Here is a 10,637-nt window from a genome sequence, read left to right as displayed (position 1 = left end):
GGCGCCGAGGAGCTAGACAAAGCCATCAGAGTTGGACTGGATGGAGAAACAGGGAAGAAGCAGGACTGGCCTGTGACAAGAGTTTTAGAAGAAAGGAATCCAAAGGACTCCAGGGCAAGGCTGGAGACTAGAAGTAAACAGGCTATGGAACCAAATTTTCAGCCTGAGAAAGCAGAAAAGACAGGAAGAAACCAGAGAGTAACAATATAGAAGCCAGAGGCCCTAAACAAAATGATGGGGAAGGAGAGCTGGAGGATGAGGAGTCTCCCTGGGGCTTGCTGTAAAGCACCTACAGCCTCACCCCAGAGTGAGAGAGAGATGTTAAGTAAACCGGCTAAGCTAGCTCCCAGTTCTGCATGAAAGGAAGACAAAGAAAGCCTAAGAAATAATCCCCCTCAAAGAGTTCCTGATTAAGTTGGAAGGGTAAAACATAAACATTTGAAGATACATTTAATAGCGTAGGACAGGAAACCAATATGAAACAAAATAAGTTAATATGAGAATAGGCATTCAGGGAAGGAAGGGACCACTCTAGGCTAGGGCAGCCTCTGAAAATTTCACCCAGGAACAACATAGACCTTGAGAATGTGCTTGTGGCCCATATGTCTTGCCAATTTGTTTTGAAATGTAATTCAGACTTAGAGTTTACTTCTCAGTTTATCGCTTTTAGGGAGTGTAACCCTTGCACCCTTTATTTATTTTTTCTCTTCCTACACTGGATGATTTCTCTGAAAGTCAGCCAAAGTATCCAATAGGTATGCCTTTGTTTTATCTCATTTCAAAGACGTATGCTGGGTGGCTCTGCTCTGTGCTTGGCACTAGACAAAGTGCTGGACTTGAGTGAATAAGGACAGAAATTAATAAGACACAGGTCCCTGTCCTCAAGAAACTCAATTATTCAGAAAATTCAGACACATAAGCTAAACTCTTAGAAATCATGGTGGAAAACGGTACAAAAGGAATCAGTATAAAAGCTCAGAGCGATGAATTCTAGCATTAGGGGAAAGGATTTTTTAATTCTTTTATTCAACAAATATTTTGAGTGCTGCCCAGTGCTGAGCGCTGTGAAGAAATCACCCCTCAACATGCCATAGTCCATTCTTAGGAATAGTTTACATTTTAAGTTGGGGAAGAAGGCCATCTGAGTGAGAACCAAGAAAAAACATTTTGATCATCCTGAGACTTGGCATCAAAAGGGTAACACATGGTTGCAGAATGGATCTAATTTGGTATCACAGTGATGGAGGACTAAGGAGTTAGTCTACATTCCCATTATCCCTCTCAAACCACATACGGTTCTTTTCCAAACTCAAGGATCTGCCATAAGCAAAAGTAGCAATCCTAAATATCTGTCACTTAAACAAGAATCCCTTTATTATTCATCAAAAGGAACACTCATTATAGCAAGAAGAGTCTCTGCATCGGTGAGATGAGACCCAATATGAAGAGGTGTCAGCCCTGCCTTGCACCACCTGTATGTGTTCTGGGGCAGGCAAAAGGGAGCTCAGAGCCGATGTCCTCATGGTAGCTGATGTAAAGGTCTATGGCTCCCCTTCCTGTAGACTGCTCTACGTTCTTAGCCTGTGCCAGACTCACAGCGTTTCTGAAGAACTAAGAAACTACCACTCAAATCATCTCTGGCCACTGACTATTATGTACCTGTCTTAGTTCATTCTGCTCTAACAAAATGCCACTGTCTGGGTAGCTAATAAACAATAGACATTTATTCCTCACAGTTCTGGAGGCTGGGAAGTCCAAGATCAAGGTGCAAACATGATTTTGTTCTGGTGAAGTCTCTCTTCTTGGTACATAGCCAGGGCCTTCTAGCTGTGTCCTCACAAGGTGGAAGGGGTGAGAGAGCTCTGTGCTTCTCTTTTATAAGGGCACTAATCCCATTCATGAGGGCTCAACCCTCATGACCTAATCACCCCAAAGACCACACCTACTAATACCATTACCTCTGGGGATTAGGATTTCAATATGTGAATTTGCGAGAGAACACAAATATTCAGGCCATAGCTCTACCCCATAAGGTTATTGGGAAGATACATGGGGTAATAAATTACAGGGTTTAGAACTGCCTGCTACATAGGAAGCATCATGTAAGTAATAATGGTAGTGGTAATATCAGTAGTCTCCCCAAATATGTCATATAATTGCTTTTCAAATTACTAGCAAGCCAGGAGAGAATAGGAAAATCAGTTAAATGATGGCTTGAAACAAGGATAAAGTATGTAATTACCAATTTTTTAAAACTCAGAATGATGCTCATCTCCCTGGTTATAAAAACAATGTCGCCATGCCCTTCTAGTTTTATAGAATGGTATATGCCATGTATGTATATATTTGTGCATGTGTGTGTGTGAGTGCCAACTATGGTATAGTGAGGCCTATACCAATATCCCTGATGAACACAGATGCAAAAATCCTTTCAAATTATTAGAAAACCAAATTCAACAATACATTAAAATGATCACACACCATGATCAAGCGGAATTTATTCCAGGGATCCAAGGATGGTTTAGCCTCAATAAATGTGATTTGCCACATTAACAAAATGAAGGATAAAAATCATATGATCATCTCAGTAGCTACAGGAAAAGTATTTGACAAAAATCAGCACTGATTTATGATAAAGACTCTCAATAAGGGGCTTCCCTGGTGGCGCAGTGGTTGAGGGTCCGCCTGCCGATGCAGGGGACACAGGTTCGTGCCCCAGTCCGGGAAGATCCCACACGCCGTGGAGCAGCTGGGCCCGTGAGCCATGGCCGCTGAGCCTATGTGTCCGGAGCCTGTGCTCCGCAACGGGAGAGGCCACAACAGTGAGAAGCCCATGTACCGCAAAAAAGAAAGAAAAGAAATTCAGTAAAGTTGCAAGATACAAAATCAATATACAAAAATCTGTTGTGTTTCTATACACTAATAATGAACTATGAGAAATAGAAATTAAGAAAACAAGTGAATCAAAAAGAATAAAATACCTAGAAATAAATTTAACCAAAGAGGTGAAAGACCTGTACACTGAAAACTATAAGATACTGATGAAAGAAATTGAAGAAGACACAAATAAATGGAAAAATATTTCCTGCTCATGGATTGGAAGAATTAATGTTGTTAAAATGTCCATACCACCCAAAGCAATCTACAGATTCAATGCAAGCCTATCAAAATTCCAATGGCAATTTTCATAGAAATAGAACAAACCATCCTAAAATTTGTATGAAACCACAAAAGACCCCAAATAGCCAAAGCAATCCTGAGAAAGAAAAACAGAGCTAGAAACATCTCACTCCCTGATTTCAAACTATCAGCTATAGTAATCAAAACAGTATGGTACTGGCACAAAAACAGGCACATAGATCAATGGAACAGAATAGACAGCCCAGAAATAAACCCGTAAATATATGATCAATTAATATGCAACAAAGAAGCGAAGAATGTACAATGGGGAAAGGATAGTCTCTTCAGTAAATGGTGTTGGGAAAACTGGATAGCCACATGCAAAAAAATGAAACTAGATGATTATCTTACACCATACACAAAAAGTAACTCAAAGTGGATTAAAGACTTAATGTAATATATACAATGGAATATTACTCAGCCATAAAAAGAAATGAAATTGAGTTATTTGTAGTGAGACGGATGGACCGAGAGTCTGTTCTGCAGAGTGAAGTAAGTCAGAAAAAGAAAAACAAATACCGTATGCTAACACATATATATAGAATCTAAAAAAAAAAATAAAAAGGGTTCTGAAGAACCTAGGGGCAGGACAGGAATAAAGATGCAGATGTAGAGAATGGACTGAGGACAAGGAGAGTGGGAAGGGTAAGCTGGGACAAAGTGAGAGTGGCATGAACATATATACACTACCAAATGTAAAATAGATAGCTAGTGGGAAGCAGCCGCATAGCACAGGGAGATCAGCTCAGTGCTTTGTGACCACCTAGAGGGGTGGGATAGGGAGGGTGGGAGGGAGATGTGAGAGGGAAGAGATATGCGGATATATGTATATGTATAGCTGATTCACTCTGTCATACAACAGAAACTAACACACCATTTTAAAGCAATTATACTCCAATAAAGATGTTAAAAAAAAAAAAAGACAATGTAAGACCCCAAATCGTAAAACTCCTAGGAAAAAACATAGGCACTAAGATCCTTGACATCAGTCTCAGATATGATTTTTTGGATTTGACAGCAAAAGCAAAGGCAACAAAAGCTAAAACAAAAACAAAGAACAAAAAGCAAATGAGACTATATCAAACTAAAAACTTCTGCACAGCAAAGGAAATCATCAGCAAAATGAAAAGGCAATCAACTGAATGGGACAACATATTTGCAAATCATATACCTAATAAGGCGTTAATATTCAAAATATATATAACTAACTCATACAACTCAACTGTAAAAAAAAAATCAATTTTAAAATGAGCAGAAGATCTGAATAGACATTTTTCCAAAGACGACATACAGATGGCCCAACAGACACATAAAAAGACGCTCAAAATCACTCATCATCAGGGAAGTGCAAATCAAAACCACATGAGATATCACCTCACACCTGTCAGAATGGCCATTATCAAAAAGAAATCTTGGCGAGGATGTGAAGAAAAGGGAACCCTTGTGCACTGTTGGTGGGAATGTAAACCAGTGTAATCACAATGGATGAAAAGCATGGAGTTTCCTCAGAAAGTTAAAAAGAGAGCTACCATATGATCCAGCAATCCCACTTCTGGGAGTTTATCAGAAGAAACTGAACACACTAATTTGAAAAGATATAGTCACCATGTTTGTTGCAGCATTATTTACAACAGCCTAGATATGGAAACAACCTAGGTGCTCATCAATGGATAAATGGATAAAGAAAATGTGGTATGTAAATACAATGAGGTATTATTCAGCCACAAAAAAAAGAATGAAATCTTTCCATTTGCAATAACGTGGATGGACCATGAGGGCATTATGCTAAGTGAGATAAGTCAGACCAAGGCAAATACTATGTGATCTTACTTATATGTGGAATTTAAAACAAGAACAAAAAACCAACCTCACAGATACAGAGAGCAGACTGGTGGTTGCCAGAGGCATGGGGATAAGGAGGGGGCAAAATGGGTTCAGAGGATCGACAGGTACAAACTTCTAGTTAAGAAATAAATAAGTTATGGGGATGTACTGTACAGCATGGTGACCATAGTTAACAATACTGTATTGCATATTTGAAAGCTGCTAAAAGAGTAGATCTTAAAAGTTCAAAAAAATTGTAACTATGTAAGGTGACAGATGTTAACTGGACTTATTGTGGTGATCATTTTGCAATGTATACAAATATTGCATCATTATGTTATACACATGAAACAAATATAACCTTATATGTCAATTATACATCAGTTTAATAAATAAGTAACAAACAAACAAACTGGCCCTATAAACAACTATAAAAGCAGCCTTCAAGTGTCTTTTTAAATATTGTAGGCAGTTTTCAGTTTTCTCCAGAATGTGCATCATGCTATTCATCTCTTCATTTTCCCCCTTCATTCTAATCTTTACCTAGGTCTCCTATGTTCCCCTCTTACTCTAAAATTCTAAAGTAGGGATGATATTTTGAGCATGTCTTCTGATATATTTGCCTTTTCAATAATCTGATTCCCCCCTCCTTACAACTATTTCATTGTTATCGCCTAAAGAAAGAGGAGGGTGTAAACCCCCAGCAAAAGTGGAGGCTATGATATAGGGGCAGCTCTTGTCAGATGAGAAGGGAAAATATAAAGCTCCTTCAACGCTGAGGAGAAGAACCCTGATAGGAGAGGGAGGAAGGGAGAAGCAAGAGGTCAGACTCAGGTAAAGGGTTTGCTCCTCCCCACACCTTGGGTGGCTAGAAGTGGTGGAAGCTCCTAGACTGGATCTGGTGATCCTCACAGGGGAGGGGGCCTGCTCCCTGTTTTTCAAACACTCTATAAAAAGACTAGCTTCTTGGAGAAGATAAGATATGTGCATGAAGCCATACAGACAAGGTGGGTATCCACACAGTTGTCTATGGCTGGGTGTGGCATCTGGGAGCCCAGAGATCTCAGCAAGTCCTGGTGGGGAGGCCTGCGAGGGGACTGTTGGGCCAGCATGAGATTACTGAGAGCATCCATGAGCCATGGCATGGACTGTTATCTTCATCAACAGGAGCCAATGTGATACCTCAAAACCAGGTAAGTCAAGTCACACCCTGGAGGCACTAGAACAGGATGCCAGCGATCAGAGGGAATAAAGGACCTCTCAGAGGAGTCAAGCAAGGACCCAGCAGCACTCTGTGCCACTGGGAAGAAGGAGGGGAACAGGAGATATCTTACAGGGAAGAAAAATGCCTCTGATTGGGGATTTGAACGTTCAGATAGCTATTTGAAAGAAACAATTAGAAACGCCATAAATTGAGTCATCTTTAATTGATGAGATTAAGATTCCCCATTCCGCCATCAATGAAATGGAGAATGAGACTAACTATGGAAAATAAAGTTACATTTTTTAACATATCTAGTTGAAACACTACATGTAGATAGCCCAGAGTTACAGTGACAGTGTATCCAGATTTTCTGAGGCAGCAAGTATTAATTACAAATAGCCTTCCATTGTCCACGTAATCTTGATTGTCATTTGGAAACGAAGAGTATTATCAAGAGAACATCACCACTTCAGAAATGGTTAATTTTTTAAAGAAAATAATCATCATGTTCTTCTCAACTAGAAGGAAACATTGCTAAATATGTAGAAAATATAAAATATATGTAGGCTTCTCACAGTAAGTGAAACTTCTTTTCCAAAAAAAATGTTACTCCTACTTGCTTTGGAGAAAGACAGTTTTTCGTTTGGCCTCCTTTCAAATAAAAAGAAAATCTGCTTCAATACATATACAATATTCCTAACTTAAGAAGGGAAGGCAAGCGCCCAATATGAATATCACAGCCAAAGAAAACTAGAAAGGGAGAAAATTACTCTTAGGATCAAAAATTAAAATGTCCGTAAAAGCAAGGAGAACAGAATAGGTCGTAAAATTACTATTTGGGACACAAAGAAGTATATTAGAGGGCCCCTTTCCTTTTCTAGGCAAATACTACACCATCTCTGCTTCACACTCCTCAAATTTTTCCCAAATTTCAGAGAAGTCTGGCTTCTTTCCAGCCTGGGAATAAGTCTACTAATTTTACTATAGTACTCAACTCTGGACATAGAGAAAAAAATAAATAACCTATTTACCTTAGGTCAGCATGAAAATTCAAAATTAATATTGTAAAAAATAGCAAACACATGACAAAAGATAATTTCCCCTTATAATGGAAAATATACAAAATAAAGTAAAACAGAGGTGTTATTTTACAGTTCCGAAACCAAGGGGTAAATATCTTTGATGATAATATGCAATTCTAATGAGGTTTCAGTGATGCTAGTATACTCTCAGCTGCTGGACTACAGCCTTTCGGTAAGCAATATGGTGATGCATAACCAGAACCATAGAGATGTCCCCGGTCTCTGAACAACAACACTGCCATCCAAGTTCTGAGAATTAACCTAAAAAAGGAATTCAGGAAAAGCAAATAGCTATGTGCACAAAGATATTTACTGAAGTCTTGTCTATTCCATCAAACCAAACAACAAAAAACTCAAAAACTGGAAACAACTACATGTCCAAAATAGGTTTATGATCCATTAACATAGTATAATACTCTGCTTCTTTGAAATTACACACAATGCAAACCATCTGAAAACACGGGGCTACGTTCACTGTGTAATGTTAAATGGAAAAATAAGATATGAATTTTTAGTACCCACCCGCTGTCACAAATATGTTGAAAATGTTTGCTTGCAATACGAAAATAATAAAACTAGCTTTATTCTGATAGTGTGGCTCCATTTTTTCTTCCTTAAAACTCCTTGATTTTATTTTTGTGATTGTAACAAACAAACAAGCTATTCTGTCTCTTCAAATGTGTATGTTTTAAGAAAGTCTTTTCAAGAGTCAGTGTGGCTCTGATATAAATCCAGATGGTAAAATTACAATGTATTTAAAGAATTCTGTTCCATGCAGACAATTTAGAGATTAAAGAATAAAAGGAAATTAAAAGGCTAAGGTGAGGAATAGCTTCTGGGAGAAATCTGTCTCACCAATAACCATGTAGTCAGCAAAGAGAAGAATAACATGGGGAATCCAGGTGAGAGAATTGTCAAATTTTGTTTCAGTTTTTCCTTTCTGAAAATTTCTCTTTTTAAACTATGAAGTGAGAGACAAAACAAAACAAAACAAAAAACAAGCAAATAAACAAACAAAAAACCCGAAAAGCAAAAAACTCTCTTTGGCTAGTTATTCTATGGAGCTAACTGCCAAATATTAGCAGAAAAGAAAACAGCAGCTTTGACAAGCTTCTCACACCTAAGAAATTAATGCCCGCACCAAAATTACCCATAGGAGCTTTCAAACTTAAAGCTAAAAGTGACTTGCACGTAGCCATGCATTGGACAGTGCCCAGCATTTGAAGGTTAAAGTGTCTCTAGGGAGAGAATGGAAACCAAACTCAATTAAGTAGAGGCGGATAGCAAATTGAAGTTAGTGTTCAAAGGTACATTATACTTGGAGTTGTATTTCTTTATAAAGTCAGCATGGTAGGGCAGGAAAGGCACTGAACAGGTATGAGAAAACTGGGTGCTAATCATGGCTCTGCTACTAACTACCTGATGGCTTTAGAGAGGAAAAATCACAAGTTTGCTTGTCCTTGTTTTTGTTTTTTAATTTTTTTACCTGAAAATTGATGGAATTAGGTTAGATTGCCCAGGTCTGCTTATAGGACAGAGCCATCCTGGGGTTGTAGACCATGCCAAAAAGGGTTGTTGTCATCAAATGAATGTTTCATGGAGAATGAATTTTTCACGGTCCATTGCCCATGCCCTCCAGCCCAAAACCACCGGAATACACCTATATTCAACAGAGTTAGGTTTATTGGCTCATTGCAGTGAGGGAGACACCACCCTAAAGAGAACCATGGGACAAGCATCTAATGAAAAGGTTTTATGATGAGCTTGTATTAAGATTTGAACTTATAGGTAATGTTAAGGAAGGCTCAAGGAAACATGGTTTTGTTTTGAATTGGGTACTGTTAGAAAGCAGAAGCAATTCTATCATTGGGTAGTATGTTAATAATTTTTCTCTAGTAGACAGGAGGAATGGAGTGAGACTAAAGCTATAATTGGTAAAGCAGCCGCAGGCACTCATGTCAGCCCAGAAAGGGGAAGGTTGGCCATTTTGGCTTGGATACGGCTCTTGTTTTTGACTGTGTGCAGACAAGTTTACACAGTGGTTTTGTTTTTGTCTTGCTCCATCCATGATCAGAGAGTGGTATTGTCTGATATTGATATTCTGTGAAATTGTTTATGTCCAACAGAACTCCATGGTCTAGCTGTTAGAGCCAGACAGCTTCAAGCTGACAGCAGTCAGGGGCTACACTTTTCTTTCTCACCATGAAGAAAATAATTAACTCCAGGGATAAGTGATTAGCTCAGAAGCAAGAAAAGGAGGCCCCAGGCTGGCAGCTATTGAAAGGCAAAGAGTCAATCCATAAGGCAAAATTCTAGGAAAATGAGCCAGAAAACAAGGAAAAGGTATTGACCTGGGGAAAAAAAAGACAAAGACTTAACGAGCAGGTGACACAGGATAGTTGTGGAACTAACTCCTAGAATGCAGAGTTTCCACAAGGCTACTCCTTTTTATGCACAGGCCTTCAGAGTTCGTTGCTAGGGCAGATTTTTAAAGAAACTAAGCTAGGCCAGGCATAGTAATATCTCAAGTATTTCCCAGCTCTATAATTTTATGAAACCTTGCTCCTAATGGTATTTTATCTTAAACACAAAACTGATTTGTGTTTAAAATAACAACTGTTGGTCCATTTTATTGTTAATTTTATTAAAAATGGAATTAAGCCACTAGATGATGTGCTTTATTCAATTTCTCTATCATCTATGCATGGATCAGGGGAACTACCATTTACTCTTTGAAAGATCCAAAGTATAGAATAATATTTAGGAGGAAATAGGCTTATACAGGTGGGAAGAATATGCATTTCAGATTATATGGAACCTTTCTGGTTTCGGAGAGTAAGTCCCATTTCTCAGATGGTGTATCGGCTCATGCTAGAGCGTGTACTCATGTTTTTGTTTTTGTTTTTGTTTTTGAAATGTCCCTATACCAAAAACCTTATCTTGCCAATGCAGATCTATTTAGTGATGCTAAAATCTACAGTCCATAATGGTTAATTGGTTACACAGTCTGGTAAGCATCTGTGCAATAGGAGTTTGGATAATAGTGAAGGGTTTAAACAGCACATGTGAGGCACACAGGACGCTACATCTCGGGATTTCCTGGGGTGCACACTCAGAACAGGATGGGTATTATATCGCACACAGGGCTACTAGGATCTGAGAAGGCCCCAAACCAATTTCTGGAAGTTACTGCAGTATTCATGGGCTGCAGAATGATAAAATAGTGATTCTGGTGTTAGTGCCAGTAATTGACTTTGCAGCGTCAGAGGCAGGGTACCCCCTACAGAGGACATCAATAACTTGGTTCCTCTAGGGGAAGTCTTGCTGATTCCTGGGTGGATCCATGA

Source organism: Physeter macrocephalus, chromosome 2 (genome assembly GCF_002837175.3).
Source record: "Physeter macrocephalus isolate SW-GA chromosome 2, ASM283717v5, whole genome shotgun sequence".
Classification (NCBI taxonomy): Eukaryota; Metazoa; Chordata; class Mammalia; order Artiodactyla; family Physeteridae; genus Physeter; species Physeter macrocephalus.
Note: the sequence above shows the minus strand (reverse complement) of the source record.